At 48.4% G+C, this 25,078-nt stretch overlaps 1 protein-coding gene across 4 annotated transcripts in view; it reads right to left on the bottom strand.

Annotated features, from left to right (window-relative positions):
- LDLRAD4 (low density lipoprotein receptor class A domain containing 4) overlaps positions 1–25,078 on the bottom strand; it is a 418,309-nt gene that overhangs the window by 306,137 nt on the left and 87,094 nt on the right. Inside the window, exon 1 of one of the 4 annotated variants that reach the window (XM_062201308.1) lies at positions 24,783–24,801. The exons of the other annotated variants lie outside the window; for them this stretch is intronic. The gene's annotated coding sequence lies outside the window, so the exon portion shown is untranslated. Of the gene's footprint in view, positions 1–24,782; positions 24,802–25,078 lie in introns of those variants that run through there. 4 annotated transcript variants of the gene reach the window in all.

Here is a 25,078-nt window from a genome sequence, read left to right on the forward strand (position 1 = left end):
CGGGGGCCACGTCACAACAGGGAGCAGCGTTCCTCGAGCCTTTACGGAGCCTATGCAGCGCAACTTGCAGACAGACTTTTTCAGCTCCATATAAAGAGGTTTCCAAAATTAGAGTTGTCCAGAAATAGGACAGTGCCACCTTCTTAGGTAGGGCGTTCTCTGTTCCTGGAAGGCTTCAGGCGGAGTCAGGGTCACCCCTGGCCAATTCATTCATCCACAGGAACTGCATGAAGGGGTTCAGGAACACTGTTCCCACTGCAATCTCACAAGGCCAGCAGCAGACCCCTCCCTCGTCTGAGTTCATCGGGCTCCCTCTCGGGCCAGAGGCAACAGACAAGTCAAAATAAAGAGGCAACAGGAGCAGGCTTTGTGGCACAGCCCGTTCAGCCACAGCTTGGGAAGCCGCATCACGTACTGGAGCACCTGGGATGGCGGCCTGCCTCCGCCTCTGCTGGCAATCCAACCTCCTGCTAACGCCCTCGCGGAGCATCCGGCTGCAGCGCCTGAGCACCCGCCGCCATGCGGGACGCCCGGATTGAGTTCCAGCCTCCTGACTTTGGCCCAGCCCAGTCATGCTGCCTTGTGCATTTGGGACGTGAACCAGTGGATAGAAGATTAGATCTTTCTATCTGTCACTCTGCCTTTCAAGTAGATGAAAATAAATAAAAATTTTCAAAATTTCTTAAAAAGAAGATTATGTCAAAACAGGACTTCATCTCCACCTAATTAGATTAATATAAACTTGAAGGTAGAATTGCCCAGGTCAGAGATGCAGCTAAGGACTTAACGATTCTTTTTCCATCAAAGGCACAGCACCCGCTCTTGAGAACAGAAACGCTATGTAAAGCTACAGAAGAGCTTCAAATGAGATGTGTAATGAAATGCATCATCCCATCACCCGGCTGAAATCTCAGCACAGTCAGAGGTGACTGGCTTCCCAATCACAGCAAAACATTGTTTCCAAGTCACAACAAAACATTTTTATGGTCAATGAATCATACTTTTTTTTTTTTTTTTTGCTCTACTTTTCATCCCTTCTTCCATTGGGGAGCATTTGGGCCAAAATGATTTTTATTATAAAATCACGAATGTCTCATGACCTGAGCATGAAGTCACACCAGTTTCAGAGCTAGGTGCCAATCATGCACACATTGAAAGGTCATCTCGGTCAGGGTCTCCAGGCTTTCAGCCGCTAAAGGGCCTTCTTCGTGGTTTTGATAAGTACAAGCCTTCTGTGCTATTTACTGATGGTGTTTCTACAATTCAAGTCAGCCTTTTGACCGGAAATAAGTTTGTTTAAAAGGACAGTTTATAGCCGGCGCCGCAGCTCACTAGGCTAATAACTCCGCCTGCGGCGCCGGCACCCCAGGTTCTAGTCCTGGTTGGGGCACTGGATTCTGTCCCAGTAGCTCCTCTCCCAGTCCAGCGCTCTGCTGTGGCCCAGGAGTGCAGTGGAAGATGGCCCAAATCCTTGGGCCCTGCACCTGCATGGAAGACAAGAGGAGGCACCTGGCTCCTGGCTTCGGATCGGTGCAGCATGCCAGCCGTGGCGGCCATTAAGGGGGTGAACCAATAGAAAAGGAAGACCTTTCTCTCAGTCTCTCTCTCTCACTGTCTAACTCTGCCTGTCCAAAAAAAAGGACAATTTATATGACTACCATCAATAGAAAGCCAGTATCACTGGTCATAAGTTAAAAGCAAATTAAAAATTTTAAAAAGGTGGTTAAGCCACCACCTGCTAGGCTGGTATCCCATATGGGGTCAGTTTAAGTCCCAGCTGCTCCACTTCAGATCCAGCTCCCTGCTACTGGCCTGGGAAAAGCATCAAAAGATGGGCCAAGTGCCAGGGCCCCTGCACCCATGTGGGAGACCAGGATAGAGTTCCAGGCTCCTGGCATTGGCTTGGCCCAACCGTGGCCATTGCAACAATCTGGGGAGTGATAAACAATTTAAATCAAATTAATAAATAAAATAAATCTTTTTTAAAAACCCACAATGAAAATGTCATCCTGTAGTAACTTGAGGGAGCAAAACTGAATTTAACTTAACAAGTGTCTCAAATAATTAAAGAACCTGGCTTTCCTGAAGGGAAACTTCAAGTCCTGGCTCCATCGGCTTCTAAAACTCTACATTTCCTGATCTTCCAAAGGCCAGGGAAGCAGAGGGGCAGCTGCAAACAAAACACCACCGAACCAAAGAGAAAGCCTGGGCACGGCCCTGGCCCACACTCAGCAGCTGTGGACCTGGGCAGGTCACTCCGCCTTGGAACACTTCTGTTTCCAGCCAATGAACTGGGACGAACGACGCCTCCTGTGGCTTCTTTATAGGACGAATCTGTGCTTGTGCAAACCGGAAAGTCCACGTGGACCGAAGGTGGTAGCACAGAGAGGAGCAGTGATCAGTGCACAGGAAGCCTGCACCCAGGGTAAAGGGCTTCACAGGAGGAGGCGCAGCGGCATTTCTTAAAACTGAGCAGTGCACGGCCGGCGCCGTGGCTCAACAGGCTAATCCTCCGCCTTGCGGCGCCGGCACACCGGGTTCTAGTCCCGGTCGGGGCACCGATCCTGTCCCGGTTGCCCCTCTTCCAGGCCAGCTCTCTGCTGTGGCCAGGGAGTGCAGTGGAGGATGGCCCAAGTGTTTGGGCTCTGCACCCCATGGGAGACCAGGAGAAGCACCTGGCTCCTGCCATCGGAACAGCGCGGTGCGCCGGCCGCAGCGCGCTACCGCGGCGGCCATTGGAGGGTGAACCAGCGGCAAAAAGGAAGACCTTTCTCTCTGTCTCTCTCTCTCTCACTGTCCACTCTGCCTGTCAAAAAAAAAAAAAAAAAAACAAAAAACAAAAAACAAAAAAAAACAAAAAAACTGAGCAGTGCAGGGTTCACACACTTCGTGGCCTGCTGCCTTAACAGAAGCAGTAGGCTCTGAGTCCAAGAAGAGTCTGGGGTCCTGTTACAAGTATTCATCCTTCTCTCTGAAATCATAGGCTTTCCTCACTCAGCATCTGAAAACCTTGTGCAATGGATGAGTCCTCCCGGGACTCCAAGCCAAGGGGGATGCACAGCTGAGCCAGGGCCAGGCTACCTAATCAACAAAACCATTATTTTACAAAGGAAGTGATTTTCCTCCATCATTTGCATACAAAGAGCTTTACTGGATTAAGTGTGAACCCGTGCCCCAGGAGGTGAAATACCAGGAGAGAGGAGGCTAAATGGCAAGCTTCCAATGCCCCAGAGAGAAGAACAGGGACACTGAGTCAACAGGGAAGGGGAAACACAATCTACCGCAAAGCTACCATGGGTGACTGCAGCGTCACCCATACTCACCAACAGCCCATCAGACAGGAGCTTCAACACCAAGGTCCTCCCTGTGCTGTGGGCTGGGCAGGGGGTTACTGAACATAGGAGCCAACAGGATTCCAGAAGCCTCTGTACCTTAGCTCTGCACTGCTAAACACTCCACCCCCTTACACGCTAACTCATCACACCCACTATCCCGTGATGCACCTGGGCCGCCTCCACCATGAAGACGCCATGATGAACATGTGTATGCTGAGCTTCATGAATCCTTCCCAGAGATCATCATGTGCACTGAACCCCACCCAAACTCCACCTCCTTTGTACATTCAATGAGGACACGACCCCCTACCCAAAAAAGGGGGCAGCCACACGTGGGTGCCTGGGATTCTCCCGCATTCACTCCTGAGCGTGTACTATCCCTTTAATCTCTTTAAATAAATCCGGCTTCCACTCCTGCACTTCATCTATGTCTCGGCTCTGAATTCCTCTCTGAGGCAGACACGAGAAGTTGGAATAAATCCAGCTGGGGAATCCCTATCCCCCACAAAACCTGGGCCTGTGGCACAGCCAGCACCACAGCACCACAGACAGATACGTGGAGATGTCACTGGCCTTTCCTTCATTGGCTCTGGAATCACGGAATACCTAACCTCATATTGAAAGTGGTGTTCAGGCCGGCGCCGCAGCTCAATAGGCTAATCCTCCGCCTTGCGGCGCCAGCACACCGGGTTCTAGTCCCGGTCGGGGCTCTGGATTCTGTCCCGGTTGCCCCTCTTCCAGGCCAGCTCTCTGCTATGGCCCGGGAGTGCAGTGGAGGATGGCCCAGGTGCTTGGGCCCTGCACACGCATGGGAGACCAGGAGAAGCACCTGGCTCCTGCCTTCGGATCAGCGTGGTGCGCCGGCTGCAGCGCACCGGCCATAGCGGCCATTGGAAGGTGAACCAACAGCAAAAGGAAGACCTTTCTCTCTGTCTCTCTCTCACTGTCCACTCTGCCTGTCAAAAAAAAAAGCGGTGTTCAGGTTCCCACAGTTATACAGTGCCATGTTAAATTCAAATGAAACATACACACACACACACACACACGTAGCCTCACTGGTGGGTATTTATTCTAGTTTTCAACAACACATGTGTGGTTCACCATGAGTTTATTCTCATTCCCAGCAATCAGAGTTGGCCACAGGCATAAGTGGCAGCAGGGAGTGGTACTGCCTCACAGGTAGGGGGCTCCAGGTGGTGTGGCCTCACCTGCAGGAGAGAACACGCCTGGTGCTGACAGTGCCTTAACAGTGCACACAAGGATATCAAGGTTCACTGACCAAGTGACCAAGTGACCGAGTCGCTACACCTCAGTATGGAAAAGTCAACTCCAAATGACATCAAGAGGAGAACACGAAACCTGGTAGGAAATTCAAGTGTACACTCACAAAGACTTTAAAAAGAGACTCCCCTGGCAGAAAGAAATAGCTGTTTTCCTATAATGAAGTTTTCATTCTTAAATAGCTTTTATTTCCATTGTACAATAAATGTTTATTGGAGAATATAAAATGTACAGAAAAGAAAAAAAGATAAAATCACCCATAATCCCATTATTCAGACAGAAACATTACTTATTTTTTGTATATTCTTCCAGATTTTCTTCCTATATGAATAAATATATACATTTTCAACTGAAGCGGGATCACAGTGTACACATTGTTTTGCAACTTGCTTTTCTTTAATTCAACATTTTCCATGTTCAATAAATATAGTTCAACAAGTTCTTCTACAGGCACCAGAGAAACTATACAGGTATAGCAGCAGTGGCTCAACCAATCTGTGTTACACACACATTAAAAAGATGGAGGATAATCCATTTCAATTTTTAATGTTTAAGTGATGGATGTCTTCCAGTGAAAAATTCTACCTGTGGGGTCGGCATTGTGGTACAGCAGGTTAAGCCACCACCTGCAATGCAGGCATCCCATATGGAGTGCCAGTTCGAGACTGGCTGTTCTGTTTGTAACCCAGGTCCCTGCTAATGCACCTGGAGAGGCAGCAGAAGATGCTCCAATGCTTGGGCCCCTGCCAGCCATGTGGGAGACCTGGATGTAGTTCTGAGCTCCTGGTTCCAGCCTAGCCCAGTCCTGGCCCTTGAGGCATTTGGGGAATGCAGCAGATGGGAGATTCTGCCATCTATGTGTGTCTTTCTGCCTTTCAAATAAATAAATAAAATTTTAAAATGTCATCTAGGCCGGCGCCGCGGCTCAATAGGCTAATCCTCCGCCTTGCGGCGCCGGCACACCGGGTTCTAGTCCCGGTCGGGGCACCGATCCTGTCCCGGTTGCCCCTCTTCCAGGCCAGCTCTCTGCTGTGGCTAGGGAGTGCAGTGGAGGATGGCCCAAGTGCTCGGGCCCTGCACCCGCCATGGGAGACCAGGAGAAGCACCTGGCTCCTGGCTTCGGATCAGCGCGGTGCGCCGGCCGCAGCGCGCCAGCCGCGTTGGCCATTGGAGGGTGAACCAACGGCAAAAGGAAGACCTTTCTCTCTGTCTCTCTCTTTCACTGTCCACTCTGCCTGTCCAAAAAAAAAAAGTCATCTAAATCCATCAAAGTGAAATCAGACAAACATGAAACACTCTTCTAGAAAAAACAATCATCTGGGCCGGCACTGTGGTGCAGCAGGTTAAAGCTCTGGCTTGAAGCGCCAGCATCCCATATGAGTGATAGTTCGAGACCCGGCTGCTCCTCTTCCAATCCAGCTCTCTACTATGGCCTGGGAAAGCAGTAGAAGATGGCCCAAGTCCTTGGGCCCCTGCACCCTCGTGGAAGACCCAGAAGAAGCTCCTGGCTCCTGGCTCCTGGCTTCAAATCAGTGCAGCTCCAGCTGTTGCAGCCATCTGGGGAGTGAACCAGCGGATGGGAGACCTCTCTCTCTGTCTCTACCTCTCTCTGTAACTCTGTCGTTCAAATACATAAAATAAATCTTAAAAAAAAAGAAAAAATAATCATCTGAGTAGTTGATCAGGTGAGCACCTTCCATCAAAGCTCTTGGGGACGTGCACACCACACTTGTGGGTAGAAGAAGTCAGGAGTCCACTGACTGAAACTCCCCAAGAGCTTAGGGCACATCTGGGTGTGATTTACGGAATATCTCTCGGTGGCAATTTAAGGAACACTGCTTCCCTGAGAACTGATTTTTTGTCATTATGATGAATATCTTTATCATTGACCCTTGCTTTAAAGTCTACTTTTGTGATGTTTGGCATCACAGCTACCCCAGCTGCCTTTCAGTTGATGTGTTTGCATCCTGTGTCTTCTTCCATGCTTTTACTTTCACCCCTTCCCTATTCTTTCATCTAACGGATGTCTACTGCAAGCGGCAGACAATTTTAACTCTCCAGATTGACACCCTCTGTCTATTAATTGACATGCTCTGTCCAGTTGCATTTTATGTAATTATATGTCTGAGTGAACACTGACTTGTTGCTATTTGTTTTCAGTATGTCCTATCTGTTTTGTTTCTGTATCTCTCCTTTCTGATTGTCTTTTGGATTCCTGAGTAACTCATCAGTTCAACCTCCCCACCCCCTGTTAAAACGCTAACTACACACGACTATTGTGACAGTGATGACTCTGGAGACGACCGCGTGCCCCCTAACCTACCAGAGTCCAAGAGAAATTAGTTCATCAGCAGTTTGTTGGACCGTGGCAGGATCTGCACTCCACCCCCAGCCCTCATGCTACCATCATGTAGTTTACTTCTACTTCTAGCACACCCCCACAGACACTGTTGTTCTGCAGTCAGCGCTCACGTCCTTTATTGCTTTCATTGCTCTTCTGTCCTTCCTACATTTCAAGCTTCCATCCAGGCCCATGTTTCCGTTGGCCTGAAGACTTCCCTTTGGCCTTTTTTCTACTGCAGGTCTTCTGAAGACAAGGTCTCTCTGCTTTTGTTTGCTTGAAAACTTCCTTTGGTTGTTTTCATTTCTGAACGATCTTTTCACTGCAAATAGAATCCTAGGTAGACAATCACTTTCTTTCATAACTGCAGAAACTGTCATTTCATTATCTTCTGATTTCCATTGTTTTTGTTGAAAAGTCAGTGGTCAGTCCTCCAGCTATCCCTGATGGCAATGTTCTGCTCTGACTTGAACACTTCCTCTTTGTGCTTCAGTTTCACACTGTATCAGTCAGGTGTGGTCTTCTCTGTATTGAACACATCCAGAGTTGGCGAAGCTTCTTGTATCTCTTAGTCTGGGAGAAACCTTGGCCTGCATCATTTTGAATACTGCCTCTTCTCCCTCTCACTTCTCACTGTTCCCTTCATTTGCAGAATTTGGGCCTTTTCATCATGTCTCTATGGCTCTTATTCCTTCTCTATTTCCCCATTCTCTTTTCTCTGTTTCACTCCTTACTTTTTAAAAATTTGCTTATATTAAAAAGTTTGCTGATCTCTTATGTCCAATTTGCTATTCAATCTAGTTAATTCCTCATTTCAGTCATTGTATTTTTCACTCCCAGAATTTCCACTTAAGTCTTTTTTACTCATTCTGTTTTACTTGGGAAATTTTCCATCTGGTCATCTACTTTCTTGACTATATTAATGACCATGCATTTTAGATCCATAGCTAACTATTCCAATGTCTACATCATCTACTGCCATTTCCATCATCATTTTTATGTGCTTTTTCCCTTTCTTCTTATTATTTTAATGATATGGCAATATTTCCTGGCATTCTTGTCAAGTTTCTTTTGGACAGTAATCAGTGTGCATCCAAACCAGTGAGATGTGGGGCAGGCACAGGCCTAGTGGTTAAGACTCCAGGTGAAACACTCAAGTTACACTTCTGACTTTAGCTTCCTGCCAGTATGACCCTCACAAGCAGCAGGTGATGGCTCAAGGACTTGAATCCCTGCTACCCACATGGGAGACCTGCACTGGAATGTTCCAAGCTGCTGCCTTTGGCTTGACCCAGTCCTGGCCATTGAGGGCACTTGGGAGGTGGTAACCCAGTGGACAGGAACACGCTCTCTCCAACTCTCTAATAAATAATAAACTAAAAATTTTAAGAAAACTAATCAGGGGGCCAGCGCTGTGGTTCACTTGGTTAATCCTCCGCCTGCAGTGCCAGCATCCCATATGGGCGCCAGATTCTAGTCCCGGTTGCTCCTCTTCCAGTCCAGCTCTCCGCTGTGGCCTGGGAAGGCAGTGGAGGATGGCCCAAGTGCTTGGGCCCCTGCACCCTCCTGGGAGACCAGGAGGAAGTACCTGGCTCCTGGCTTGGGCTCGGTATAGCTCCAGCCATAGCGGCCATTTGAGGGGGTGAACCAGCGGAAGGAAGACCTTTCTCTCTGTCTCTTTCTCTCACTGTCTAACTCTACCTGTTAAATAAATAAATAAAACTAATCAGATAATTTGACGCTCTAGCAAATGTTACAATCTTCAGAGAGAATTTGCTTTTGATTTCTGGCAAGCAGTTAGTACAAGGACAAATTACTACAGTCCACTCCTAAAGTAAACAGGTTCAAAGCTGTGTTTCAGTGTTTTAGGAAGGTTGCCCATTTCAGGTTCGAAGTTCCTACTCCTCAGGGCCAGGCCCTCATAGGAAGTCAGGATGCTTCCCACAGCTCCGCCCTGACCCTGCCAGTTCAGTCTCCCAGGCTTTGAGAGCGGCCTTCTCTTTGCATCGGAACCCCTGAGATATCAACTCAGCAGCGAATGCCCTACAGAGAACAGCAGTGCAGAGCAGCAGGCTCCCCATAGCGCTCTCCCCTGCTGCCTGTTCCACACTGCCTTCACAGCTAAATCCCCTAGTTTTGTCTCCCAGCTCCATAAATCCTCCCAAAGCTCTATGCATGGTCTCAGATTTTCTGACACCACTTTTGTTAGAGTGTCTTTGCCTCTCCACCCCCAAGTCCCTTAGGAACCAGCAAGCAGAGTAAGGAGAAAGGCATCTTGGAAAGCCAGGCTTCATCCATGATCCCCTCTCCTTCAGGATCCTGGTCCCTCCGGCCCTGGCCACTTTGTCCAGGTTCTCTAAAGCTCTGCACAGAAAACTGGTCTGTAAGCTACTCCACTTTCACTAAAAGCAAAAATCCTTTTAGGATAAAATGAACTACGGCTTTCATCTCTTGATCCTGTATCTTACCCGGATAACTCCTCTTTTTTTGTTAAAAGTTGCTCTGAAAGCCCTCAGAGGCACTTAGTTAAATGGCAGCTGACTTAAAAGCCAACATAAACAGCATCCAATTATCCCAAATATCCATCAGAATTCTGCCTACCCACCACATAGGCTCCTCTGCTCCTGCTGTAAATCTGAACACTTCCTGGGTTTTGACCAACTTGGATTTGCCAAATCCCACTTCTGGGTTCCTCTTTCTATGCGTGGTGGCCCAGTCTGGGTCCAACCTATTCTGTCCTATGGAAAATTCTTCCTTCTGAGTCAGGCTGCCCCCATTCCCCGTCACTACTCCGTGCAACCAGACCCAGAGGACTCAGCTTTCCCCACTGAATCTGCCTATGCTCTTGGCCCATGCCCAGCAAACCCAGTGTTTGTGTTCCTCCTCCCCAGTCTCACTGAGGGGCTCTGACAGCACAGACAGTCTCACCTCTCAGGGGGACCAGGCATTCCAGCTTTCTCCAAAGGTAAATCACCCTTCTGTCAGCAGCTACATCTCTAACTCTTCTGCAAAGGCTAGCACAGATTCTCAGGTACCTGCTGTTATGGGTTGAACAGAATTTGGCACTCCAAAATCATGCAAAATTTAAGCCCCAAAATCTTAACTGTAAATGAATTAATCTTAATAATTGGTGAACTGAGTGTTGTTCAATTATGACATCTGGGCAGAACACCTGGGGGGAGGCCTTTTGGTCTCTGGAGACTTGCCCCCAGCAGGCATCTGAGGGCTGATTCTATGAGCCGAGCACGAATCCTCTCTGCCTCCTGGCTCACCATGGGATCTCCCTGTGCACATGTTCCGCCATCCACTGCCGTCCTAAGATGCTAGACCAATGGGGCTCCCCAGTGTTGCACTGGGAAATTCCACCACTATGAGGCAAGGTAAACCGCTTGACTTCTAAGTTAAACTCCTCTCGGGTATTTTAAGGCAAAGTCTTTTTTAAGGTTAAAGTACTGAAAAGCTAACACACCAGGGTAACAATTCACTGCTTTTCAGATTTTTCACGTTGAAACGTTCATCTCTAAGCGGCTCCTCTGTGCCCCCTCTTTCAGGTTCAGGGGTTCCCTGCTTTTCATCCTCCACCACTCACTCACCAGTTGAAAGAGCGTACGTGGGGTGGGCATTTGCTGTGGCAGTTAAGAAGACACTTGGAATGCCTGCATCAGGTATCAGAATGCCTGCTCCCAATACCAGCTTCCTGCAACGCACACCCTGGGAGGCAGCAGGTGATGGCCCAAGTCCTCAGGTCCCTGCCACCCACATGGCAGACCTGGATGGAGTTCTGGGCTCCTGGCTTTGGCCTGACCTAGGCCCAGCTTCTGCAGGCATTTGGAGACTAAACCAGTAGATTGGAGATCTCTCTCTCTCTCTCTCTCTCATTCATATACGTTAAATAAATAATAGTCTTTTTTAAAAAATTCACAAACTTGAGTGTAAAAGAAACACAAAAGTAATTTTAATATTAACCATAAAAACTGAAAAAGACACTCTTTCCTTCAAAAAATCATAAGGAATTCCAAAGCCAAATAAAAAATAACTTTGCATTATCTTTTTTTATGATTTTATTTATTTATTTGAGAGGTAGAGTTACAGACAGTGAGAGAGAGAGAGACAGAGAGAAAGGTCTTCCTTCCATGGTTCACCCCACAAATAGCCACTACGGCCGGAACTACGCCAATCTGAAGCCAGGAGCCAGATGCTTCCTCCTGGTCTCCCAAGCAGGTGCAGGCTCCCAAGCACTTGGGCCATCCTCCGCTGCCCTCCCGGGCCACAGCAGAGAGCTGGACTGGAAGAGGAGCAGCCGGGACTAGAACCCAGCACCCATATGGGATGCTGGAGCCTCAGGTGGAGGATTAACCAAGTGAGCCACGGCACCGGCCCCCAGCATTATCTTCTATTATATAAATTATATATATTTATAAGATATTCCTTCAAAAGGGCATTTTTATCTCAGAAAATATGTGGCCTCATTCTTTATGTAATAAACTACCCAGTTGATGCTTAATAAATAACAATGATTTTATCATTTGTAACATACAAAATATCTTAACCTACACATTATAGAGCAACTATATTCTCAAATTTGCCAAATTTTCCCCATTTACATAGAATAGATCATGACATTTTCTTGCAAACACACAAACTTAAACCCCATTTCTTTCGGTTTTCGAGACTAGCCTTTTGCAGCACACTCCGCTGCAGGCTTTCCCAAAGCTGCTCAGAGTGTGGAAGCTGATCCAACAGCAGAGCTCTCATTAAGGGCAGCCCTGCTGAGCTCTGCTCCAGCCTCTGCTGTAGACAGGAATCGTCTGAAGCCCTGATGCTCGTTCCTTAAGCCCAAGAGCCCCAGCTGACTTCAGGTCCTCAGTGCCACAGCGCTGTCAGGGACAAAGACACTCCTTTGTCAGAAGGACTCCTGAGAGTTCTGGGCCACGCTGCCGCTTCCGGGGTGCTGGGAACGTGCCCTCCTATGAGCAGATCTGCAGGCCATGCTGTCGTGCCGGCTGCACTGGGAAGCCTGCAGCAGAACTCAGGGAACCCAGAAATGACCAAGCATCAGCCCAGAGCTGATGTGGGTGGACTGCAAGCACAGAACCCCCAAAGCAAGGTTGATTCTCAGGTCAGGGTCCTTCCAGGGTTGCCATATAATCAGGTGCAGTTCAAAGGACGCAGAATCAAAGTTCTCTGAGGTTCTTATTTGTAAAGGTTCCTGGAACGGGCCTTTTCCCAACCACTCCCAGCATCTCTCCCTTTGGCATCTCCGCCTGACCCTGGGCAGAAAGCCTCCAGCTGGCATGGGGCTCCCTTGTTAGACAGACACGTACACTCAAAGATACAGAACATTCCCACTTCTCCAAAGACCACAACCAAATGTGACGAGAGGCCCAAGACAGGCAGTACGTGGTAGTCAGCCATAGGCTGGGAAGACTGACTCACGGGTCAGCAGCTCCTCTGAAGCCGGCACTCGGCAGAAGATGCTCTTCATGTCAGCCAAATTACGCTGAGCAGTTGTCACACATTCCTCTCCCGCCGAGCACGCCACTCAGGCTCTTCACCTATCACATGGCCGTTTCTGAGAACATTATCTCCAGGGCCTTGACAACTTCTACATTCTGTAAATTTGTGGACACAGCTGCTGCCCCGACACTGGTACCCGAGACCACCAACTGTGTGGTCCTGAATGGCCTCTATCCGAGAGGAAATGTGTGTGTTGCGAGGATCCCAAAGGAAAACAAATGTTTCTTATGGGCGGGGTCAAGAGAGAGGCAACAATCTGGAAAGGAGACGCCATCGGACAATCTGAAGCCCCAGATGGTTACAGGCTGAACCAGGCAGTCTTTCAGACAAACAACTCCTAGAGGTGTCTGGAGCCTCCTGACAGCCATGTCATTAGCCCTTCATCATTGCCAATGACAAGGCAGGCAAGGTCTTAAATGAGTTTAGAGGCACTGACAGGGACTCCAGGGGTCCCTGGAAAGGAAAGGAAGAAACATACACAGTATACAACCCTCCAGGAGCCCGAGAAGGGAGGAAAATATGCAAGGTAATCTTCAGATATTGCTGCATCTACCAGACATCCTAAAGTCCCTGGGTAACATGGTGGCCACTGTTGATTGGTTCCTGGCTTAACCAATCACATTCAGGTTCTGCTGACTCCCTGATTGGTTCACGTAAAATACCTCATTATCATACACTTCGACCAATTAGGTGAACTTCTTCCTTTGCAGAAATGCATAAAAATCCAAACCAGGAGGCTGGTGCTGCAGCGTAGTGGGTAGGGCCACGGCCTGCAGTGCTGGCATCCCATGTGGGCACCACCTCGAGTCCCAGCTTCTCTGCTAAGGCCTGGGAAGGCAGTGGAGGAGGGCCCAAGTGCTTGGAGAGACCCAGAGAAGGCTCCTGGCTCCTGGCTTCAGATCTGCACAACTCCAGTCGTTGGGGTCGATTGGGGAGGGAGCCGGCGGATGGAAGTCATCTCTCTCTCTCTCTCTCTCTCTCTCTCTCTGACTCTCCTCTCTCTGTGTAGCTTTGACTTTCAAATAAATAAATAAATAAACAAATCTTTAAAAAAAAATCCAAACCAGGCCATTCTGACAAGCAGACCCTTGCAGCCCCTTTTGGGGCAGGCAGTCCCAACTGCCTGGAGCTTTCTTTGCTTCTTTAAATACACCTCCTTCACCTTGCTCACGGTTCCTTGTCTGTGTGCCTCATTCTTCATGATCACACGACAAAGAGTCTGGCATGGAAGAGATGCTGTAACTCAAGTCTGCACAAGACTTCAGCAGAGGGAAGAATCTATGACCCAAAATGAGAGGAAAGGATGTAACTTAAAGAGCTGCAACACAAATCTGCAGCACTCGAATGTGGGAGCTGTGCTGTTTCTAAAGCACCCAGAGAAAAGAAGAATCTGCCACATTTCTTGGGGATGAGACCTGGACCTGAGTGATTGAAGTCACAGACTCCTCCTGCCACTACCCCCGCAACACTGCTCCAGAAAGGCAACATGTGTTCAGAAAAACAGTGAAGGTGAAGACTGGGGCTGGGGGCAAGAGGCAGGGTTTCTAAAATGTGTTTCCTGGTCCACAGTCATCCAGGACACACAACAAAGAGAAGAAACTAAAACTGAGCATGCATCCAAGTCCATTCCATCCAGATGGAAAAATTCCTGGCTGAACTGTCTCGGCTGGGGGTTAACAGATGCAGGCTTCCTTTACGACTCTAGACAGTGGTTTCCTGCCTGTCCCACCCACTCCTGGGGCAAGCAGGGGGAGGGGGGAAGGCACCAGGCTGACTCTGCACTGCCCTTCAAGCAAGGCCTCTTCCACACATGGACTCCAGGAGCACACACCCTCAGGGCCCATTGTTCCCGAACTGCTGTTTCCCCTGGCAATGAACCCACCTTGCTACACAAGCACAGCTGTGGCTGCCAAGCCGGCCCTGTATATGATGGAAACAGAATGACAGGTACCTGGGAGTTGAGCCATCGGGACGCTGAAGGCCTAGGCCTCTTGAGCAGCCCTTACAACCCATGGAACTGCACAAGAGAAAGTGAGAAATGCTTTCTTCTTGCAAGCCAGGCCCTCTGAGTGCAGGAGATACTGTCTGCTTTAAGTGCATCTGGCAAGGGCGATAGCTCTGCCGCTTAAAGAAAATGTCAGCTGTGCCCTCCACCAAGCAAAAGGTCTACTGATTAGATACACAGGTGAAAACCTTCCAATCCGAAGTTGAAACACAGGTGCCCCGATCCTCCAGAACGTGTCCAACTCAGTCATCTCCCTGAGCTATGACTAGAGCAGTTCTAAAATGCACTTGGCCAAGGGGGTTACTAAATGTAGTTGTTGGCACTTTTACAACAAATGTGTGATTTTTATGTTAATTTTTAAATTATAGTTGTCACTTGTAATCCTTATACACATACATACATATTTTTGTTTAAAAAGAGTAGCGACCACATCACAGAAATACGTCAAAATTAAGAAATCACTTTTTAAAGAAATCATTTGACATCCAAAAACATTAGTTCTAACTTTTCCAGAAAACAGCTCATAGCACTTTGCTCCATCTAAAATTCATAAAATATTCCATGGAGTCAGGTCAAAATAGTCCCTTTCAAAGTCTCCTTTCTGATCCACCACTCGCTGAGAAATCCTGAGCCATTAGGAAATATGCCAAAACCACAAAAACCTGTCAGCCCCTCTGATTGCCAAATTCATTACTGGACTGACTTAAAGATGCTGCTTCTTCATCTGATAGCAATAATTTGAAAACAGACATCCAAACACTGACTTTGTGCTAAATGTCTTCAGGCAATCTCACTAAAGCATGTGCTAAGATCACGGGAAAGATGTTTTGATCGCCATCTCATTCACAACAAATTAATAGTTTCTCCTACTTCCCTCCCTCTCTGACTTCAAAATGCACGAATTGCAAAAAGAAAACTATTCTCCTTGATCCAAACAAGATGTGCTTTTGCCAGGGCGGTGAGCAGGCCCTCCTCTGACGCGCTTGGTCTGCAGGGGTCGCTGAGCTCTCTTTGGCAGGCGGCCGTGGGGCAGGAAGGCAAAGGCAGAAACCATCCCTGTCCGTGGAGCACCGACAACTTAGTCCGGAGTTGGGGGAGGGGCAATCAACAAAGAAAACAGCTTTGCACAATTAAAAAGCAGTACATCAACAGGTGCAAAATGTTCTTGTTCAAATGCAATGCACACGTAAGTGCCAAGGAGACTAGTTCTGTGTTCCCGGTGCGGGGGCTGGCTGCTGGGGATAGAAGTACTGCAGCTCTGGACCGGGGGCTACAGCTCTGAACAACTATTTACCAGGTTCACCACGGGGATAAAATGACCCAAACTGGCACTTTTGAAACAGGAAGAAATGGTCAAGGCCCGGGACTGAATGGCTCTTAAAGCCCCAGTCCCTTCTGCTCACCACAGGCAGGTGACGTACCAGAGGGCTTGACTGTCAGGTGGTTTTGGGGGTGGGATCCGCTTCTTGGACAGTTTGGGCTAGGGAATAATTGACTGACTTCAGCCTCTGCAGTGTGGCTGAATGAGGCGAGAGGGTCCCCATCCAAGCAGGTCAGTCACAGGTCACACAGACAATCCCTGCTCAAATGGGTCTCTGTGCAAATAAAGGCACAAGTCTTTGTAAGCTTGTCCTTCCGTCCAAAGGCTGCAGACAACAAGAAAATTTACCAAATAACAGAGCCTTCTGGCAGCCCCAAAATTCTATGCAGCACGTCACCCTCTTTAACACCTGATTAGCAAAATTCCTTATGTCAACCTAGTCCCACAGCTGCTGTGAAAGCAGCCCAGCTCCAGCCTCGGGTTAACAAGGTTGGTTTTATGATTATTTGAGTTATCTCATTCGTATAATTATAGGAGGAAAAGTATGCAGAATTATCTTTAACCTTGAATTCCTTTCCTAATGGTGCTTTCCTCTGGCTCCTTTGAGTATGTAACAGTGACAGCGGGATTTTTCCTTTCCAGATGAGCCACGGACAGCCTGGGATTTGTGAAAAGTCATGTGAAAACACAGAATCTCTGGCCGGCACTGGGGCTCACTTGGTTAATCCTCCGCCTGCGGCACCAGCATCCCATATGAGCGCTGGGTTCTAGTCCTGGTTGCTCCTCTTCTAGTCCAGCTCTCTGCTGTGGCCCGGGAAGGCAGTAGAGGATGGCCCACGTGCTTGGGCCCTGCACACGCGTGGGAGACCAGGAGGAAGCACCTGGCTCCTGGCTTCAGATCGGTGCAGCACCAGCCGTAGCGGCCATTTGGGGAGTGAACCAACAGCAAAGGAAGACCTTTCTGTCTCTCTCACTAACTCTACTTGTCAAATAAATTAAAAAAAAAGAAAAAGAAAAAAAGAAAAAAAAAAACATAGAACCTCCCCTAGGACTCAGACCTGGAGCACTCTCTCCACGTCCAGGATCATCCACCACCTTCCCTAAAAAGGACAACAAGGAAGTCAGCGAGCATGGCCAGGCTTCTGTAGACCTCTGTCACAATGATTCTGAAAGTTCTCCACCAAGAACACCGGAATAACCAGCTGACAGCATCATCCGACAAGCCTGGATTTCTGAGGATGAGCTGGCCAGTGCCACCAATGCCACCTACAGCCAGGAAGAGCAGCAGTCCCTGTAAGTCCATGAAAGCCAAGACCCGGGGTGACATCAGAGCTTCTTGCCACCTCCCAGCACTGCCACCACGACACATACAGGCTGGGATCTGTAGGCAGGGTGTCAGGAGGGCCCCAAGGACTCTGCTGCTCCACCCTGAGAAATACTGAAGTCAGCTCCTTCTGTGGCTTATGGACGGTGCAATGGAATTGTATTTGTCTTTATATCCTACCCATTATAAAGCCTGGCATCCAGGAAACAGCTAATAAACTCTGGTTGACTCAGCAGGTGAGTGGATGGATGGATGGATGGAAGGATGGATGGATGGAAGGATGGATGGAAGGATGGATGGATGGATGGAAGGATGGATGGATGGATGGAAGGATGGATGGATGGATGGATGGATGGAAGGATGGATGGAAGGATGGATGGATGGAAGGATGGAAGGATGGATGGAAGGATGGATGGATGGATGGAAGGATGGATGGATGGAAAAATGGAAGGATGGATGGATGGATGGATGGAAGGATGGAAGGATGGATGGATGGATGGAAGGATGGATGGATGGAAGGATGGAAGGATGGATCGATGGATGGATGGATGGAAGGAAGGATGGATGGAAGGATGGATGGATGGAAGGATGGAAGGATGGATGGAAGGATGGATGGAAGGATGGATTGATGGGTGGATGGATGGATGGATGGAAGGATGGATGGAAGGATGGCTGGATGGATGGATGGAAGGATGGATGGATGGATGGATGGAAGGATGGATGGAAGGATGGATGGATGGATGGAAGGATGGATGGAAGGATGGATCGATGGATGGATGGATGGATGGATCGATGGATGGATGGATGGATGGAAGGATGGATGGATGGATGGATGGAAGGATGGATGGATGGAAGGATGGAAGGATGGAAGGATGGATGGATGGATGGAAGGATGGATGGATGGAAGGATGGAAGGATGGATGGAAGGATGGATGGAAGGATGGATCGATGGATGGATGGATGGATGGAAGGATGGAAGGATGGATGGATGGAAGGATGGAAGGATGGATGGATGGAAGGATGGATCGATGGAAGGATGGATGGATGGAAGGATGGATGGATGGAAGGATGGAAGGATGGAAGGATGGAAGGAAGGATGGATGGATGGAAGGATGGATGGATGGAAGGATGGATGGATGGATGGATGGAAGGATGGAAGGATGGATGGATGGATGGAAGGATGGATGGATGGAAGGATGGAAGGATGGATCGATGGATGGATGGATGGAAGGAAGGATGGATGGAAGGATGGATGGATGGAAGGATGGAAGGATGGATGGAAGGATGGATGGAAGGATGGATTGATGGGTGGATGGATGGATGGATGGAAGGATGGATGGAAGGATGGCTGGATGGATGGATGGAAGGATGGATGGATGGATGGATGGAAGGATGGATGGAAGGATGGATGGATGGATGGAAGGATGGATGGAAGGATGGATCGATGGATGGATGGATGGATGGATCGATGGATGGATGGATGGATGGAAGGATGGATGGATGGATGGAAGGATGGATGGATGGAAGGATGGAAGGATGGAAGGATGGATGGATGGATGGAAGGATGGATGGATGGAAGGATGGAAGGATGGATGGAAGGATGGATGGAAGGATGGATCGATGGATGGATGGATGGATGGAAGGATGGAAGGATGGATGGATGGAAGGATGGAAGGATGGATGGATGGAAGGATGGATCGATGGAAGGATGGATGGATGGAAGGATGGATGGATGGAAGGATGGAAGGATGGAAGGATGGAAGGAAGGATGGATGGATGGAAGGATGGATGGATGGAAGGATGGATGGATGGATGGATGGAAGGATGGATGGATGGATGGATGGATGGAAGGATGGATGGAAGGATGGATGGATGGATGGATGGAAGGATGGATGGAAGGATGGATCGATGGATGGATGGATGGATGGAAGGATGGATGGATGGATGGAAGGATGGAAGGATGGATGGATGGATGGATGGATGGATCAATGGGTGGATGGATCAATGGATTTATTTGAAATACAAAATAAGGAAGATCCTACAAATCCTCTGCTTTTCCCAGTGACAGCCATACCTTTTAAGTGGTCCTTATCTTTACAATAGCCCTTGAAGGCAGAGAGTAGAACTGAGACTCAGTAAGTCCAAGACTTTCCCTAGGGCCGCAGCAATGCTAAGGAGCCGCGTTCTCTGGCTCTAGAGCCTGCGTCTTTCCAATACTTCCAACTCATTTCCTTAAGCAAAGCCTGACTCTGCAAAATTGCCCAAGAAGAGTTTGAAAGCAAGGACAAGTAAATATAACTTTAACTTGCAGATTAAAGGAAAATATTTCTCAGACTGCCCACTGTAAATAATATAAACCAAAACATGACAAAACACAAAACTGAACTGAAGGTCAGAGCCCATCTGGAAGCTGTTATTTCAGATGGAAACAGGCAATGAAGCTTGGAAATCTCAGACTCAGTGGGGAGGAGCTAAGGTCAGGACGGGGAGAAGACGAGGAGTCAAGTGGATGAGAAAGGACCCACCCAGCTGCGGCTGCCTCCCGTCTCCCCACCCCTCCTTTCAGGGGGACGCATGGGCCTTGTGCAGGCCTTAGAGGGCTACCGCACACCAGTGCTGCGGGCCTCTCTGATCAGACTACACTGAGCCCAAGAACCGTGTTTTTCTTTTTTTCTTTTTGATCACACTGTCATCACACTAAACACAGCTCTGTTCTTTTCCTTTATCCAACTGCAAGCCCAAGCAGGCCTACCAATAATATCTCCTCTCTCGGCTCTGATACCAAAGAAGTGTGGGAGGCCAGCCTCCAGACTACGAATACTAACTCTTAGCCATTCACCCGGCTCTATCCTTTGTCCTGATGCACCATTAAAGGATTGCATTATTGTCCTATCAACTGTTTTAAGTTCAGTGATGGAATTCTCTGGAGAAGGCAGACCCTGTGGAATAAAGGCCACATGGCTTCAGTCACAAAAGGGCAATGTCCACCATCCGTCTCAACAATGTACTCCTGGGTGTCCTGATATCTCATGCATAAAGTATTGTTTTAAAACAATTACATTTGGGGCCGGCGCTGTGGCGTAGTGGGTAAAGCTGCCGCCTGCAGTGCCAGCATCCCATATGGGCACCGGTTCAAGACCCAGCTGCTCCACTTCCTATCCAGCTCTCTGCTATGGCCTGGGAAAGCAATAGAAGATGACCCAAGCCCTGGACCCCTGCACCTTCATGGGAAGACCCAGAGGAAGCTCCTGGCTCCTGGCTTCGGATTGGTGCAGCTCCAACCATTGAGGCCAACTGGGGAGTCAGCCAGTGGATGGAAGACCTCTCTCTCTCTCTCTCTCTGCCTATCCTTCTCACTCTGTTTAACTCTGACTTTCAAATAAATAAATCTTTAAAATAAATAAATAAATAAATAAATAAAACAATTACATTTTATCATTTGTCACTCAGGAAGTCATGTAAGAACTGCATAACACACCAGCAGATCCAACAAGTACAACTTTTCTGACAATTTATAGGGTGGGTCATTGGGCACACACAACTCTTAAATGCACAACGGTCTCCCACGGGTCAGCCTTCCCATTCAATAGTGTCTGTGGGGAAGGAACTCATGAAATTTGAGTGGAATGTTCACCTCTCAGCCCACAGCAGAGCTTCTTAAACTACTCTGAAAAAGAACAATTCAAATGGAGGGCATTTGGCACAGAGGTTAAGACACTGCTAGAAGGCCGGCACTGTGGCTCAATAGGCTAATCCTCCACCTAGCGGTGCTGGCACACCAGGTTCTAGTCCTGGTCAGGGCGCCGGATTCTGTCCCGGTTGCCCCTCTTCCAGGCCAGCTCTCTGCTGTGGCCCGGGAGTGCAGTGGAGGATGGCCCAAGTGCTTGGGCCCTGCACCCCACGGGAGACCAGGAGAAGCACCTGGCTCCTGCCTTCGGATCAGCGAGATGCACCAGCCGCGGCAGCCATTGGAGGGTGAACCAACGGCAAAGGAAGACCTTTCTCTCTCTCTCTCTCTCTCTCACTGTCCACTCTGCCTGTCAAAAAATAAATAAAAATTTTTAAAAAGACACTGCTAGAAACACCCACATCCTATATCACAGTGCCTGGGTTCAAGTCCAGGCTCCGCTCCTAAATTCCAGCCTCCTGATAATGTGTACCATAGGAGGCAGCAGCGATGGCTCAGGTAGTTGAATTCCTGCCATCCAAATGAGTTCTTGGCTCCTGGCTTCAGCCTGGCCCAGTCCTGACTACTGCAGGTATTTGAGGAGTGAACAAGCAGATGGGAGATTTCTGAATGTCTCTGCCTCTTTCAAATAAATAAAAAGATTTTTTAATAAAAATAAATTCTAAAATAAGTTATCAAATGTCCTCCTAATTTCCAAATCCTATGACTATCATTCGATCCCCATCTTATTTGGCCTCCCAGAAACACTGACAACCCCTGCTTGTCACCCCACAGTGCCCAGGCCCCATTCTCCTGGTCCCTCCCTGACCATCACCCCTGAGGTCCACAGAGTCATCACCTTGTCCGCCACTGGGCTCCTAAAAGCTGTTGCTGTCTAAGGCACCAACCTCAGCAGAATCATGTGGCCTGAGTTTTACTGACTTTACCTGAGTGTTCTCCTGAGAAGGAACAACGAATGGCAATCAGCGGGAAGACAGGAGGAAGAGAAGAAGGCGAAGTAGAAACCCACAGGCCATTCACCCGTGCCTGTGTAACCAGCAACTCTGCAGCTAACACCCAACTGTGCACAGTATTCAGTGCTGGTTCTACTACAGCAGGATTTTGAGGCCTAATGCAGAGAAATCACCTCACTTCCTTTGTCACTGCACTTGCTTAAAAGACATAGGTAAGACTGCCATCAGCTAACAGAAAGGCACATCAAGACAGCATCACGGCCGGCGCCGTGGCTCACTAGGCTAATCCTCCGCCTTGTGGCACCGGCACACCGGGTTCTAGTCCCGGTCGGGGCACTGATTCTGTCCCGGTTGCCCCTCTTCCAGGCCAGCTCTCTGCTGTGGCCAGGGAGTGCAGTGGAGGATGGCCCAAGTGCTTGGGCCCTGCACCCCATGGGAGACCAGGAGAAGCACCTGGCTCCTGCCTTCAGATCAGCACGATGCGCCGGCCGCGGCGACCATTGGAGGGTGAACCAACGGCAAAGGAAGACCTTTCTCTCTGTCTCTCTCTCTCACTATCCACTCTGCCTGTCAAAAAAAAAAAAAAAAAAAAAAAAAAAAGACAGCATCACTACAGTCGATGAAAATAAAGCCTGGTACAAGCGGACTATAAGCGGACAACAGCTCCACCAGGATAGACCATGCCTTCATCAAGTCAGTTTTCAGAAAGGCAGGTGTGGGACCCGGCCAGCACTTTCTGTCTTAAATGCAGTCCTCAGAAGGGCCTCTCTCCCCACTCTCCTGCATCACTCTCAGCCCACGTCCCCAGTTATACAAAGTACTTACTTCCACAAAGACGCACCACCATAAAATCTCATTCTAAATGATCATGGTCTAAGCAAACAGTTTACCAGATGACTCTAATTGCTTAAATGAAAAGGTCTTGAGGCTGGTTTCATGGCATGGTAGGTTAAGCCGCTGCCTGCAACACCAGCATCCCGTTTGGGAGCTGGTTCGAGTCCCAGCTGCTCCACTTCCGATCCAGCTCCCTGCCGCTGTGCCCGGGAAAACAGCAGAGTGTGGCCCAAGTACCTGGGCCCTTGAACCAACAAGGGAGACCTAGAAGAAGCTCCTGGTACCTGGCTTCAGCCCGGCCGGGCCCTGGCCATTGTAACTACTTGGGGAGTGAACCAAAGGATGGAAGATCTCTCCCTCTCTCTTCCCTTTCTCTCTCTCTCTCTCTCTCTTGCTCTCGCTCTCGCTCTCGCTCTCTCCCTATCTCCCTCCCCCCTCCCTCTGTCTTTAACTCTGCCTTTCAAATAAATAAATCTTTAAAAAAGAAAGAGAAAGATCTTTGACATCTTTAATTCATGACTATTAAGAGAGCTGTACCACCCATGGGAGATGGGGTGCTGTGCACTGTGGGACTCCTCTCCAAACACAAACCAGCCCCCTAATCCTCAGTGCACACAGAGAAAAACAATTCTGGAAGTAATAAACATAGCAGGCCTTGTGCCTTGGAAAATCACTTGCAAGAGAAATTGGAACCAGAATCCACAGCAAACAATCTCTTTAGAATTCGATCTTCATTAGCCCCGTCAACCCCATCCAAGGCCACTTGACAGGCATCTGCTACCGGTATGCCGAGGTCTTCCGGACGGACACCCTGGGAGCTGTGCCCCACCTGCCAGCAACGCTGAATGTCTCTCCCACAACACCCTACGGTCCATGCCAGGGGTACGTGGAAAGCAGGGCCACGTCACTCCCAGGCCCCAGGGCCAAGGGCAGGGCTCTGAGGAGTCTCATCCACCCTCACTGAGAAAATGCCTTTAGTTTTTCCTCTTTGGAAACAGCCACTGCAATCTCTTTCCAGTTACGAAAAACGGGAAATTGTAGTTAAGTACATCATATTATTTTAAATAAACAGTGACGAGGACAAAATAATAATGACATGATGACAGGATCAAAGCAAAATACATGAAACAAAAAGCAAATATAATTTGAAAAACGTGTCATTTTGGGCTTTCCTTTTCCAGCTGTCTCCGGAATCTAAGAGACAGAAACCAAGAGAATCTTTAAAATTGGTGAATTCTAAACAACCGTCTGGTTTAACAGCCGTGCTGGAAACTCCATTCCTGAGTATGACTCAACATCCAGAAACCACAAATGCAAGACTGATACATATGACCACGTAAACATCAAAAGCCTCCTCCACCCTGGCAAAAAGCAGGGTTAAAAGACAAACGCAAGAACAAACTTAACAAAAACTTGGAGACAGTATGCGCAAGTGTTATCACAAAGTCTACTTTCCCAATACACACAGAGCTCCTGAAAAGCCACGAAAGCTAACCAGTCCACAATCACACGAGACATGGAACCTCCCTCGTACCGAGAGAAACGCAAATTCATACCACGCTCAGATACCATTTTCTACCCAGCGCATTGGCAAACTCCAGAAATGCGGTCACACGATCTACAGGTGAGGATGTGGTGCAAGAGGCCCCTCACCAGTCGCCAGTCCAACCTGAGGAAGGCCGACTCAGCAACATCAGCCAAAGCTACAAGTGCATACACTTGTCCTAAAGGTACCCTTGCTCGGTGTGTGTGTTAAAATTAAGTGAAAAGTGAAATATTTTATTCGTTGTAAAAACAAAATTCGGAAGTAAGTCAAACGTTCACCAAAGGGGACTATTTAAATAAATGATGGTACAGCTATTAAGTGGGACACCAGACAATGGAAAAGAAACAGGCAAGGATGTAGAAGGATCTCCAAGACATCTGAGGTAGTAAAGCAAGTGCAGGAAAATGGATATGACATCTTTCGGGTAAGTGGGAGGGGCAGGGGATGGCTAATAACACATTTTCTAATTTTCAGATAGAAATTTTAAAAAAATATATGAGGAATAAACAACAGGATTGCAGAGAGTGCACCACAGTAGACTCATGAATCAATACCTTTTCATAATTGATTTCTACTTATAAAAAAAAAAGAATAGTAATTTTTTTAACAGCAGGACACATAACGTGTTCTTTCTTACCAGACTCTCCCAGCAAGCTAAGGCGCAAGGCCTGCAAGTCTGCCTGCCTTGGCTGATTCCTTTTCCCACTATAGGCTTTCCCCAGCCAGGCAGGATCCTTAACATCCCCTGCCAGCACTGGGCTGAACAATCGTCTATCCTCAAGTCCATGTCCATGACAAGCAGGTCCAGAAAGTGGAACTTGTCCCTGAATGTCACGATCTGAAACTAAAATGATGGATTCCGTGTTCCTAAACCTGCACTGGGTTGAACCTAAAAGGGGGCGGATGCTGAGGCCAGATGCCTCTGGCTTTAAT

This window comes from Lepus europaeus, chromosome 9 (assembly GCF_033115175.1).
Source record: "Lepus europaeus isolate LE1 chromosome 9, mLepTim1.pri, whole genome shotgun sequence".
Taxonomy (NCBI): Eukaryota; Metazoa; Chordata; class Mammalia; order Lagomorpha; family Leporidae; genus Lepus; species Lepus europaeus.